The sequence below is a fragment of the Schistocerca piceifrons genome, chromosome 1 (genome assembly GCF_021461385.2).
Source record: "Schistocerca piceifrons isolate TAMUIC-IGC-003096 chromosome 1, iqSchPice1.1, whole genome shotgun sequence".
Taxonomy (NCBI): Eukaryota; Metazoa; Arthropoda; class Insecta; order Orthoptera; family Acrididae; genus Schistocerca; species Schistocerca piceifrons.
Window position 1 is genome coordinate 519,614,297 of NC_060138.1, and position 14,651 is coordinate 519,628,947.

Below are 14,651 nucleotides of genomic sequence, written 5' to 3' on the forward strand. Positions count from 1 at the left end.
CATGGTAGCCTGAACTAATCATTGTGTAGTGATCGTAATGGATTTGTTTAACCTCCTTCATTCTAAACTCATGAGAGCTGGACGGGTTGTTGAGAGTTAAAGGAAAAAGGAAAATATTCGCGTGTGAAATTTCTGTAGCAAGCTCAAAACTATTTTTCAGTTGTTTTCTACATATGTGGTTGTCACTGAATCTTACTTTCGCTGAAATGAATTGGTTTTGGACAGGACTGTAGCTGCAAGTATCTTAGGTTAGTAGCTGAGGTTATCTGAAAGCTCATTCCAGCGATCAAGTTACTCTTTCGTCGAATTTCGCACTGATCATGCTGTTGTACGTCAATGTAAGCACCATATCAATAACGTTTATCGTTATTATTCTTATTCATATGACGCAATTCATAGTAAAATAACGAAACTTAATTTTATACTCTATTCAGTTACTCACGTGATGAATTTGCTCACAGTGGTTCTTTGCGTAACATAATTAAATGTATTACTGTCAATTCACTTAAAAAGTAATTAAAATATTACTAATAATTTACTGATTCATAACATTATTATCAGAAACTTTCTAAAAATTTCGACAGGTTTATGTACATCACACCTTGTAAACATTTAGTGCAGAAAACTAATCTCATATTTCCAAAATGTCAACCTAAACTCTATATTTCTGATAGCTGATTAAGTTATCATTAGGTCCTACAACAGAGATTACTGCCATTGGCTATATTTTGTAACTTACTAAGGCATTTGATTGTGTGAACGATGATTCATCCATACAAAAGTTATATTAGTATAGAATAGAAAAAAGTAAAACATATCATCTTGTTGTTCCCATAGTATTACGAGAGATATTACTTTGACATTCGTTTTATCTGTGTAAGACCATGGTCTAAGGCGTAATTCACTGCCCAAAGTTTTTTCACATTAACTGCAAAAAGTGTTTTACATTATTTTAGTATCAACATTAGCACTGTAGAACAATGTAGTCTTGTCATTTCACTGCATTCCAGTGAAACAAAATGTAAATCTTGAACAGTTTCCTACAGTGAATGACTCTGTTGTGTTGTTGTGATCTTCGTCTGAAGACTGGTTCTGCACAGTGCTCCATACCACTCTATCCAATGAAAACCTATAAATCTCCAAGTATCTGCTGGGTCCGACACCCATTCATACCTTCTTACTCTATTTCTCTCTTAGACTCACACTACAGTTCTCCCCCCCCCCCCCCCCCACACACACACACATTTAAATCCAATAGTGTTTCTTGATTTCTTGGTGTCTCAGAATGTGTCCGACCAACCCATCCCTTCCTTTAGACAAGTTTACCACATATTTCTTTCCTCCTCAGTTCTATTTACCGATTCCTCATCAGTGACGGCATCAACCCGTCTCATTGTCAGCATTCTTATGTACACCACATTTCACAAGCCTCTGTTCCGTTTTTTCTGAACTGCTAATCGTTCAAATTTCACTTACGTACAAGGCACACTACAGGAAAGTACCATCAGGAAAGACTATCTAACACTCAAATAAAATTTCTACTGGATGTTAGCAAATTTCTCTTCTTTAGGTATGTTTTTTCTTGCCGTTATTGCTATACGATTAGTGTAATACAATGTAACAACGCAGCTACCTGTTAACGAAATTCCTGTTAATTCCTTGGGGCTTGTAGGTGTACAGTATAGGCTCGAAGTTTTCACTTTTGAAACCAGTCTCATAAATTTAATGAAACAATTTTCATCACGCCTCATTAAGCTTAACATAATAATTTCCTTTTAACTATCAACTGGAGAGAACAAATTTCTTTTCAATTTACTGACGCTCAGACTTTCTTGATAAATTTATCTTTTCTCCGTGCCCTTCCCCTCGAAATTTTTCAGTCTCACCTATGTGACAATAGTGTTTTATTATCTGAGGACTCATAAGGAATTTTTTACCAGCATCCTATTTTTGTGGACGTCAGGACTGATTCACTTGAATTGGAACAATTAATCATTTGCACAATATACTATCGCTTTTCTTTTCTGTATTTTTATGTTATGAAGACGTTCCTGGGGAGATGCATGAATATCATGAACTGTGTAGCTGTTGCAGAGAGACGGGAACGTGACAAAGGCGCTGAAGACACTGTCGGTGATACCTCCTCTCTTGTTCGAAACAGGCATCTACTGTATCTTCGGTCAAATCCTTACTGATCAGGTAAGTTTACATTTAATTATCATGTATTAAATCGAAGCAAGGTCCATGATAGTTTGCTTTAACATACATAGCTATATTGGCTCAAACACATTCGTGGATCAGATGTTTTTGCTTCATAGCAGAAACAACAAAACGAGAATATGTGATGACTTAAGAAACATGAAACTTACTTAGAAAAGAAGTAATTATTACTCAACAAAAGTGCTACTGATCAGTCTGCAAATGACTAAAAGGTGTCAGTCTTACTAATGATAACTACGCAGCACAATGTGGTGCTTGGATCTTATAAAAGAGGAACAATTCTCAAACACCTGCTACACATTTTGTCGCACTTATGTCAACAGCAAATATGATTTGTGTTAGATACATTAATGAGAGCTTTCGGCCGTGAAATAGATACTGCCACAGTTGATCAAGTTCTTAGGAATAGTAATGTTACAGTTATACTTAGTTTTACTATAGTATTAAGAGTTCTCTGTGATATGACAGAGAAGACCATCATAGTGGTTCATAAAATACGTATGAGCTGTTGCTGGAAGTTTGTTTTCCTCCGTCATCGTTCATGAAATGCGTGATTCCAAAAGAAAAAAATTATGAACTTGGAAACATGTTAAATGCTCATGTATTAGAATTAATTTTCCCTTTTGGTGCTAATTGGAACGAAATGCATTGATTTGATCAGAGACAAAATAATTAGAAAACTCTAAGTGACAACTTACTACGGAAGAAACTGCCTTCACTAGGAAGTAGACGCTTAGCAGCAGTGGGTGACAGAGGTGTAACACAGATCTACCTTCTGGTACTGCATCCTCGAAGTCCATCAGCACATACTCGACCTGTTAACCTTACCTGCCTTTATCTGTATTGCATTTGTGAATAAGCTGCTCCACAAGAAGTGATAACCGGTGCCGATTTGTCAGAACACAGCAACACTCTAAGCAAGGTTGATAAAACAGCAGACGAAGAGCAAACAAATATGATAAAATCGTGGTGTATTGTTGTGACTCAGTGACCTCCAAGTTGGTAGGTGTAAATTCATTATAGCACTTACTCAAAGTTCTAGTGCGGTAACAGGTATTCACATAGCTCACAGGAGCGAAACTAGCTCTGATCAATAAGCCACAATCACCATGACACCACAAACGAAACAATTACACGCGTGTGAATTTACAATTTCAAACTTCCACAACACTGCTATACTGTGAGGTATGCGAAATATGTTTTGTGCCACGTGGGACTTACAATCGCAACGAAAGGCCAGTTTTGAATCCATTGGCAACAAGTAATATGATATTCTCCATGACACGAACCGATTTAAACCCTCTGTCGTGAACAAGAGGGTCATCAGTGACAACAAGGTCACAATACTGAGATAGTAAACAACTAGATAATCCATATCGCCCCACTTACTGGCGTGTGATGGAGTGATGATATAGTACACCACGTAAGCTTTGCTCATTGTCTGTCATTGTGTAAGTCTGTGAAGAATGTCACAGTCAAAATATACTTTATCGAAACCAACTGCCTTGGTGACTCTACTTGATTAGGTGTTGGTAGCTCGACAAATGAAGAAACGAAACTTACTATGCCACTGAAGTGGTGCTGCGATTCGATGCACGTACGACCTGGTATAGCAGCTGGCACGATTTTTTTGAACAGTGGCTCGTCATCGCTACTATTAACTTTCCTGGTTGCAGTGACGCCATACATTACACTTTAGGAATATCAAACCTTCTCATAATATAATGCCCTAACTCAATTACACCAGAGGAGTCACTCCCAGAATTCCACGTGAAATAATTTCCCCTACCTACTAACTACGGCAATACATAATGTTTAGATGGATTATTCTTCGTTTCTGTGCTGCACTGCCTTGGACTGTTCCACATGGTCGTAACTGGGAGGGTATCCTCCCCTACACACTACGTAATATCAATTATTATGCCCCCGGCTGGTATTCTTGCGCGGACTCTCCAGTCGGGAACTCTCGCCACGATGGCTCGCGTTTTTTCCACTCTTTCTCCCTACTGCGCGACAACGGAATCTCATGGCTGATGCCATCATTTCTAATCATTATGCACAATCCAGAAACAGATATCTCGTGATCCCAAGCTCGGATCACGATGCAGTTTTCACCAATCTCACATTTAAAAAATTCCACATGCATCTATGTGGGTTTCCATCTACTTTCTTATATTAATCAACTCATGGAAAAAATGCGGGAAGGCAAACCAAAGGCTGCATTTTACTGGCATAACACCCAGAAAATGAAACAGTTCTACTAAAGAGACTGCCTACACTACTCTTGATCGTCCTCTTTTTACTACTGTTGCGCAGCTGTAAATACAAACATAGATGCAGATGAATTTTTCTATAAATGACGACTAGTTATCTGGTAGTTCTGTGAATAGTTGATTAAACGCTTCGTAACCTTCTAGAAATTTTTCGAACAAAGATTTTTCTGTAGAGATAGCCCACAAGTAAAGAAGAGCTCATTGCTTCTAATTAAAGTGCAGCTTCTTACGGAGGTCCAGTTCGGGCTGGAATTATCGTATGGCAGCGATACTTGTTAGATATGCTAAATGCGAAACCGATTTGCGCTGGAAAAAATTACCAGGTGCAAAAATTACCGGGTGGAAATCTGCTGATGTACTCTGTTTGGCCGGCCGTTTTAGTCGAGCGGTTCTAGGCTCTTCACTCCGGAACCGCGCCACTGCTACGGTCGCAGGTTCGAATCCTGCTTCGGGCATGGATGTGTGTGATGTCCTTAGGTTAGTTAGGTTTAAGTAGTTCTAAGTTCTAGGCGACTGATGACCTCTCATGTTGAGTCCCATAGTGCTCAGAGCCATTTGACCCCTTTTAATACTCTGTTTGTATGACGTTACAACATCCACCCCGTCATTTGACAACCGTGACGCGAATTAGCAGCATGACTATCGAGACAAGAGACCGTGCTGTTAGTAAAACCGTTTTATTTGAACCCCAGGAAATTCAGAGCTGCTTCGAGAGAGTATCGCCGACTGTAATGTCTGAGGAGAGGTGATGTCTTTGAATGGTTTAAAGAAGACAATAAGGAAACTCTGAAACACGAGTGAGCTGGGTATGGTTACTGCTAAAGGAAGGCGTCCTATCCCCGTGAAAGTTGTTGACGAGGTTGCTGTTGCAGCAACTGACCATGCACCACGTGCCCCAGGGTAGTGCTGGCGCTCATGCAGTGTCACGAGAATTGTCCATCCCAAAGCCAACAGTACGGAAAATTTTGGTATCTATTTTACACCCGTACCCGTACAAGGTCTCGGCGGCACAGCAGCTGAAACCTCATGCCCGTGCATTATTCTATGGATTGACAAGGCACATTTTACAGAATGGCATGCAGAAAATACAAAGAACTGCCGAATTCGGGGTACTGTCGAGCACTGTGTTGTATGCGGAGAGTAATTGCACTCGCCGTTTGTGGCTGTGTGCTGTGGATTCAAAAGCACCTTTATTCTCGGTCGCGAAGTCTTTGAAGAGAATACAGCCAATGGCCTGTCAGGTGTACAGTGAGGTCAGCACGTTAATGACCACTCCTTGTACAGCATGTGATTCCTGCTTCGGAGGAGCGCAGCTGTGTAGCCACCACTGTTTCCATGCGAGATGTTTAATAACAAAATCATTATGATTTCCTCACTTTTTTGACCTATTGTGCCCACGCCCCTTTCGTACTTCGTTATGTAAAAACATTTCTGTACCTCGTTCTTGCATTTACAGAGCCAATTCCACATCTAGTAGCCAAAATTGGAAATAATTTCTTTTCAGTGTAAATCAGTACCGCTGTAGCGCATTAGGATAAATACCAAGTTTCCCTGCTCTACAATAAATACAGCCTACATTGGACCTCCATGAGGAGCTGCACTAATTATAAGCACTCGGTGGTTCAAACAAAGAGGCGTACAATTGTAGTGCAGAAGTAATTATAAACTAATAAAATATTACGGCGATGTGTACTGCATGCAGTATGGAGTAACGGGTTGCGTCAGTGGATAGCGTGCTGTCGGTTACTTGTTAAAACTCCACCGCCAGAAATGGTTTGCTATTTAGTATTTACCATTTCTGGTAAGTTCTCGTACTCGTAATTCTTGGTGTTTGTAATCTTTGTATATTTTAGAATACCTGATGTTCGTATAAGTAGCAGCACTCTCCCTCTCCAAGAGTTGAGTTACTTTCTGAGAGTACGTTGCTGTTGATAGTAAACGTGCCTTGTACTTCATTAACGACCCTGCTCTCGGATTTGGACTTTATTGGTGTACGATATAGCAATATTAAAGGGAAGAAACTGTAAATGCTAGCTAACAGTACGAATATTTCCAGACTTGCCTTTAAGACGGTTATTGATTTGTGTTTCAGAGTGAAAAACTGTCCGACTCTGCCATCAGCTGTGGATGGGTCGACTGCAATGAGCGATTCAAGCGTGATTTCCTGGTTTTCCTCATATCCACTAGCAAGCCTTTGGAAATCACGGTGGGCAAGATGAGCAAGTTATCTAAGCAAATGTTTGTGCAGGTCAGTTGACAAGACTCTCAATTCACCAAATATAGCGTTGTAGCCTCCATTCAATAAGTTACCCCTTAGTGTGATACAATGACAGAGTACACAGAGTACAGGACAGAGTACACAGCAAGGAGATCAACAAGTATACACCATAAATTCTCAATACGTCCCCTGTCCAATAGTGAGAATTATTTTCTTCTGGTAATATAGTCGGTATTCAGAGACCGCTGCTATGGAGACGTCTTACTGTCGTTATCTTAATGCCATTAAATACAGTGTGAAGTTTATGGAAGACTATATACACAATCTGACTGACACTGAGAGTTGACCAACATAAAAAAATCCCATTTCTAACGTCACTACCAACATGATTTCCTAACAGCGTCAAACGCTTGACATGACTTGAAAGTTCATGTTGGTATTTCATCTCTGGTTTTATAAGGAAACTACTGTCATGATGCATGAATCTCGCACAGACTATTTTGATCTATTTCTTACCAGAGAAAATATTTCCCTTTTGAGATGTAAATCTGTAATTTTCGCATGAAAAGGTACGCACAGTGGTACCTACTTTTTCCGTTTCCAAACTGGTAGTCAGTTATAATGTGTTCCTCCTTTGCTACTAGACGTATTAACTATTGCTGTAAGTCAGAGTAGTCGAGGCAAACCAACAACGTTTACATTTGCAGAACTGTCAACTACATGAAGAGGTTAACAGGGAACCACATACATTAAAACAGATAAATGTATTACGGATTTATATTTTAAATTGCAAAAAATGTAGGCATTGTTTACTCTATGTTATATTTAAAAGAACATTTCAGCTACTCTTAACATTTATGTCGATATTGAGGTAAAATTTTCTAGGTTCTTAGACTGCGTCGTGTTCCACTTCAGTTTCGTCTCACACAATCGAAGTTTCGACTCCTCTTCTGGCATCATCTTCAGGATCTTCATGTGTTCCCTATTAACTGTACACTATCAAAGACCAGTGTAGCGATCGCTCTTATATGGATCTTCTAGTGTTCCTAGTTAGCTGAAAATTGTCGAAGACAATGTGCCACATTTATTTATATAAATGACTGCCACATTCATATTTGACAGTGTCCAGCTTCTCGGGAATACCACAGTAACCCGAGGGGACGAAATGTCAACAATTTAAGCAGGAATAGAAGAGGACAATGATGTGGCTAACAACCTACAGGACTACTTTCAATGCCAAACTTGCAGACTTACATATGATGATTAGGGAACAGTTACTTTTTTTTAAAAACCCTCCAAAAAAATCCTCGTTCTTCTCATACCCACACTGCGCCGTAAAGTTCTCACTGGAGCGAGTTATCTTAGTCACCATCTTCTGCCTTCCCCGTAAATTCCTGCTCCCACACCTACATAACAACTTCTTTGGTGTACTACTAGTACATGCATCGAGAACACTGTAGCACTAATGTTATGCCCGACTTCTTCACTACGCAATACGACTTATTCTGCAAAGAAATGTTTGATTATCTCTGACGTTGAGTCAGTTATTTCTACTAGCGCAATTTCTTTTAGTACGTTACTATCTGTATATTGTCTGTGTATGGTGCAGTTACACCCTTTAGTAATAGTCTACATCTAATTGTTATTGATGTGATAAGTTTCTTTTCCAATAAAATTCACATTGCATCCTATCATCACACGCACTATTCCTCAAAACTTATCGCTTATTCGTCTGAACGGGTACCTGCTTGTCAAGCTTCCTTCGCTTCACAACAAATGCAGAAATCAATTTCATTCCCTGAACCGGGATTACCACCATTTTGATGTTGTCGCACTTAACATATTTTATCGTGCATGTTACAATGCTGTCACTTTGAACATTGTGTCAAGATGTGTCATCATCTCAATACAATGAACTTGGACCATGATATGGGGACACTTAGCAGTTGCTTTGGTCTCTTGGACGGAATCATCTACGTTCATATCAATCTTATCATTCACCATTTCACTGAGTCTGTAGACATGTTGGACAGTGAGCTGCAGTAAACGTTCAAAGATTTCTCTCACAAAGTGGGATGGATTTTATCTGTGCACTTTAAAAATCACCCTGGAAGATATTCGTCTCTTCTGTGAAAATATATCCGTAAAATTTTCTCAAATTTGTATTCATTGTGGAGATCCACAATAATTTATTTTCAAAAACAAAGTATTTTATGTCAGAGTACTATTCGTACTTTTTCTAATTCTAGTTTTAATATAAAAACAAAATATACAATAATAGCTTTGAGTCTAATTGTAAGGTAAATATCTGTAAGTGGCTTAAAATATGTTTATGTCTGCAGGTGCTGAATGGATCATATGGACTGCTGAATTTGCTCTATCATTTTCAAAGCACTGAGTAACTTGTTACTACACATAATGTAAAAGCAAACACAGACCAGTTTATTTACTGATATAATATTTTTGCTGATTAGAAGATCGTTTCATTTTGACTACGTGCGCAATCCATGATAGATTTGTTGAACCAAATCTAGCACACACTTTAGAATAATAAAGTAACTTCATGATAATAAAAGGCTTTTTGATTCACGAAAAAACTTCATCAAAACTCAGAAGACTGCTATTTTATATTTCGCTGTATATATTTCGCCTTTAGAATAAATCATTAAAATAGATTACCGAGAAATGAAACAAGAAGCTGAAAAAATATTAGATAATTCGTATGGGCTCATACGAACCGAAATAAGTGGTACATTACACCTAGTGAATTATGAAAACATCTTATTGACTTCTTGTAGCAGAACAATTTTTATCATTAATTGAGAGAAATAATACTGAACTATAAAAGTACGGACTTTTACATATCTTATCAGTCACCAATAGTTGTCCATTCATTCAATCCCGTATAGTAGACTTTCGTTGTAAATTGATATCTGCCAGATATCGTGCAGGAAGGTTCTTTAAAATATGAGAAGACCGACTGAGTAATAGTCCGCAGCTATTTGTGTATTGTCAATGGTGGCAGTACAGTACGAGTCAGCCGAAAGCCATAGTCAGCAAAGTCTCTAGCTGTAACCATGATGACAGTGCGGCAGCGCAGCTGATACCACGGAGGCGGCCGTCACATGCCTCCAGTGAGCGGAGGGCTCTGTGCCCCAGCAGCGGCTGCGCTCTTGTCTCAGGGCAAGCTGCTCCGTCCTGTGGTCGAACAGCAGACCCCGTTCTGCATTCCGAGATGTCACTCTGGGTGTCAGAGGCTCGTGCTGCAGGCTGTTACACTCCTGGAAATTGAAATAAGAACACCGTGAATTCATTGTCCCAGGAAGGGGAAACTTTATTGACACATTCCTGGGGTCAGATACATCACATGATCACACTGACAGAACCACAGGCACATAGACACAGGCAACAGAGCATGCACAATGTCGGCACTAGTACAGTGTATATCCACCTTTCGCAGCAATGCAGGCTGCTATTCTCCCATGGAGACGATAGTAGAGATGCTGGATGTAGTCCTATGGAACGGCTTGCCATGCCATTTCAACCTGGCGCCTCAGTTGGACCAGCGTTCCTGCTGGACGTGCAGACCGCGTGAGACGACGCTTCATCCAGTCCCAAACATGCTCAATGGGGGACAGATCCGGAGATCTTGCTGGCCAGGGTAGTTGACTTACACCTTCTAGAGCACGTTGGGTGGCACGGGATACATGCGGACGTGCATTGTCCTGTTGGAACAGCAAGTTCCCTTGCCGGTCTAGGAATGGTAGAACGATGGGTTCGATGACGGTTTGGATGTACCGTGCACTATTCAGTGTCCCCTCGACGATCACCAGTGGTGTACGGCCGGTGTAGGAGATCGCTCCCCACACCATGATGCCGGGTGTTGGCCCTGTGTGCCTCGGTCGTATGCAGTCCTGATTGTGGCGCTCACCTGCACGGCGCCAAACACGCATACGACCATCATTGGCACCAAGGCAGAAGCGACTCTCATCGCTGAAGACGACACGTCTCCATTCGTCCCTCCATTCACGCCTGTCGCAACACCATTGGAGGCGGGCTGCACGATGTTGGGGCGTGAGCGGAAGACGGCCTAACGGTGTGCGGGACCGTAGCCCAGCTTCATGGAGACGGTTGCGAATGGTCCTCGCCGATACCCCAGGAGCAACAGTGTCCCTAATTTGCTGGGAAGTGGCGGTGCGGTCCCCTACGGCACTGCGTAGGATCCTACGGTCTTGGCGTGCATCCGTGTGTCGCTGCGGTCCGGTCCCAGGTCGACGGGCACGTGCACCTTCCGCCGACCACTGGCGACAACATCGATGTACTGTGGAGACATCACGCCCCACGTGTTGAGCAATTCGGCGGTACGTCCACCCGGCCTCCCGCATGCCCACTATACGCCCTCGCTCAAAGTCCGTCAACTGCACATACGGTTCACGTCCACGCTGTCGCGGCATGCTACCAGTGTTAAAGACTGAGATGGAGCTCCGTATGCCACGGCAAACTGGCTGACACTGACGGCGGCGGTGCACAAATGCTGCGCAGCTAGCGCCATTCGACGGCCAACACAGCGGTTCCTGGTGTGTCCGCTGTGCCGTGCGTGTGATCATTGCTTGTACAGCCCTCTCGCAGTGTCCGGAGCAAGTATGGTGGGTCTGACACACCGGTGTCAATGTGTTCTTTTTTCCATTTCCAGGAGTGTATTTTGAGACGAGAATATTTAAATACACAAATGGCTCAGCGTTTACATGCTCCTGTCTATTTCTGTTTAGAGCTTAAGGCATGTGCTCGAAACCCTTCCTTGGTGGCAATTGAGGAAAACTTCCGTCCTTCCTGAGCGCACTGCAGCGTCAGCTGTTGCTTTACTCCACCAAGCTGGCTCTGCTTCGCAAGGCTTGTTCCTCGTAGTAGTGTTTTGCTTCACAAAGCTTAACACTTTTTCTTTCTGTGGCTGGCTCTGTTGCATCTCACTTCTGCTCTGATGTACTTTTTGACTTAATATGGTCGATACAACACACTGCACTCCTTTTTATCAAGACCTGGTCCCTCAAGTCGACCAAACTAGGTTATCCTTTACGCTACAGTTCCTGAGAACTGACACTTCAGGCCCTGTTTCGCCTCTTGAGACTTATGCTAACAGTTGGTTTCCTTAACCCTAGCACCCAATCTTGCACCTTTTTATAGGACCCCTTGCTCTGCTTCTTTACTCAAACATATTCCATTACTAGGCTTCTTGTCCAGTACAACAGTTTCTGGCACTATTTCATTTCGAATATCTCTGCACTAACAATTCTTTACATTCTTCGAATGTTGTAGCTCCCTTAAGAGCTTCTGGACATACTATATAAGTTTCAGCTTCCGCTGCTTGTCTGAGTTTTCCAATCGGACCAGACACTTCAATCCCAGCCAGATTTCGAAGGTCTCCCACAAAGGTCTGCACATCCTAATTTGCCTTACCAGAAAAAGGAGCAATTAAACTTGTGACTGAGAAATCTTTATTCCACCGTAATGACTCCGATTCTACTAACCCACGCAGTTCTGTATTATTGACTGTTAACTGTGCTACCTTTTCTAACAATATGCGTACTGCTTCTGACTGATTTTGTCGATGCTTTATCCTTACCAACACTTATTTTGAGGACTAACGCTCACAAGCTAAGGAAACAAAATATATTAACTCAATTCTTACATCTAATTATGGGCCAGCTCGACTCCCCATATTGCCTAGCAATATGACCTTAGCTTTGCTTGTATAAGATTTCACTGGAACAGGTGCCATGCATCGCGCTGAGTGTCCCTCAAGGTTACACTGTTCATACATAATAAGCACTAACCAGTCGTGACTTCCATTTTCTCTAAAACTAGACAAATCCACTGGTTCTTTACTCACAATAAAATTTGCTTTACAAAATGTATGATCGTCAAACCTTTTCTCCATTACCAAAATACAATCAAAATATTTTGGACTCATTGTACCATGGGCTGTAGGTTCAGACATTGCTCTATGAAGCAATGTCAATGCTATGACATGATGGCCAGATGACCTAAAGATTGTCACCTGTGGTGAGTGAAATCAGATGTCAGGACGACGGTAGGTTTGTTTAATTAACTTCTTTATTCAGGCCCTTGGCAGTGGTACATCACGAACAGCTTGCTGAAGGCGTCTAGTAGCCTCTCATGCAAATTGGTTCAAATGGTTCTGAGCACTATGGGACTTAACATCTGAGGTCATCAGTCCCCTAGAACTTAGAACTACTTAAACCTAACTAACCTAAGAACATCGCACACATCCATGCCCGAGGCAGGATTCTAACTTGCGACCGTAGCGGTCGCGCGTTTCCGGACTGAAGCGCCTAGAACCGCTGGGCCACAACTGCCGGCTCTCATGCAAAGAAATAGACATCCGGCATTGCTGACAGCGCAATGAGGGGGCCAAGTGTGGCGTCATTCGAATGATGCTGTTAGCGATGTCTCCAGCTGTGACCGTAGTGACAGCGTGGCGGGGCAGCTGACGATACTGCAGAGGTTGCCATGACCTCCCTCCAGGGAGCAGGCGGCTCTCTGCTCCAGCAGCAGCAGCTCTCGTGTCTCAGGCGAGGCTGCACCATACTGTGGTCGAACAGCGGATCCTGTAATGCATCCTGAGACGTCGCTCCAGGTGTCACAGATCCATGGTGTAGGCTGTGTTATTAAAACGAGAATATTTTGGTATGGAAATGTCTCAGTACTTATACGCTCCGTGTGTTATTAAGACTAGAATATTTTGTTATGGAAATGGCTCAGTACTTATACGCTCCGGGCTATGTTCGTTTAGGCTTAATGTACATGCTCGGAACACTTCTGTGGTGGCAAGCGAAGAAAGGCATCCACCCTTCCACCAGCATGCTGCAGTGTCAGCTGTTGCTATGCCGGGCCCAGCTGGCTCTGCTTCACAACGCCTGTCAGCCGTGTTTGGCCTCGAAATGCTTAACACACTTGCATGCCGGTTGCTGGTTGTATAGCAACTCACTTCTGCTGAGGCGTACTTTTTGACAAATACCATCGATATGCTGCATAAAGGGCAGTGTTTGTCAAGTTATGGTTTTCTTTAGTCCAAGCGTGGGTGGTATTTATTTACACCCATAGATCGCTGTATTTTCGGACATCTATTCTGCTCGCAGTAGCTGTTCTTATGTACCTGTGTAGGTTAATGAGTAGTTAAGTAAGTTTGATAAATAAGGAAGTTGCAACATTGTTAGAAACTAAGTAAGTTTGACAAATAACGAAGTTAGAACATTGTTAGAAACTAATTAATAATTAATTAAATGTTCGCATCAAACTGTCTAACATTTCCGAGTATAATGTCTGTGATTCGCATTTCATGCGAGAACTACTCACATTTTGAATATGTAAAAGATGTGGACAGCCATAGTGGCACTTCCATTGTGTTTTAATGGATAACCAGGTACATACATCGTGCGTTGTTAAGTAACACAGCTGATGGACACACATAAATAGAGAACTTGAGTTTAAATCCATAGGTAGTGTCTATTTCACTCCCACTTACGTGAGAACTAGCAAGATTTCAGTCATTCTCATTTTCCAGCAGAAAACAAATTTTGTGGAACATGCAGACTTTCACCTCAATTATGGTTGAATGGGAGGGAAACAAACTATAGTCAGTTGTTGAAGTCTTAGAAGCTGCTTGAAGGGATTTTGTGTATGCCGCCTAGGTGATTTCTAATGTTTTCCGTGGTACAAGACTGTATTATGCGATTCTGTGCAAGCTGTTGGATGGGAAGCAGCACACAGAGAAGGTAAGACATGAAACTGTTGCGCACTTTATCACCGTTCATGATCAGGACGATGCATATCACACTGTATCGAATTAATATAGGGGAGGGTTTTCTTGTGAGATAAAACGTCAGAGGCCAGCAGTCAGTACGGCCGTCTTAGACGTATCT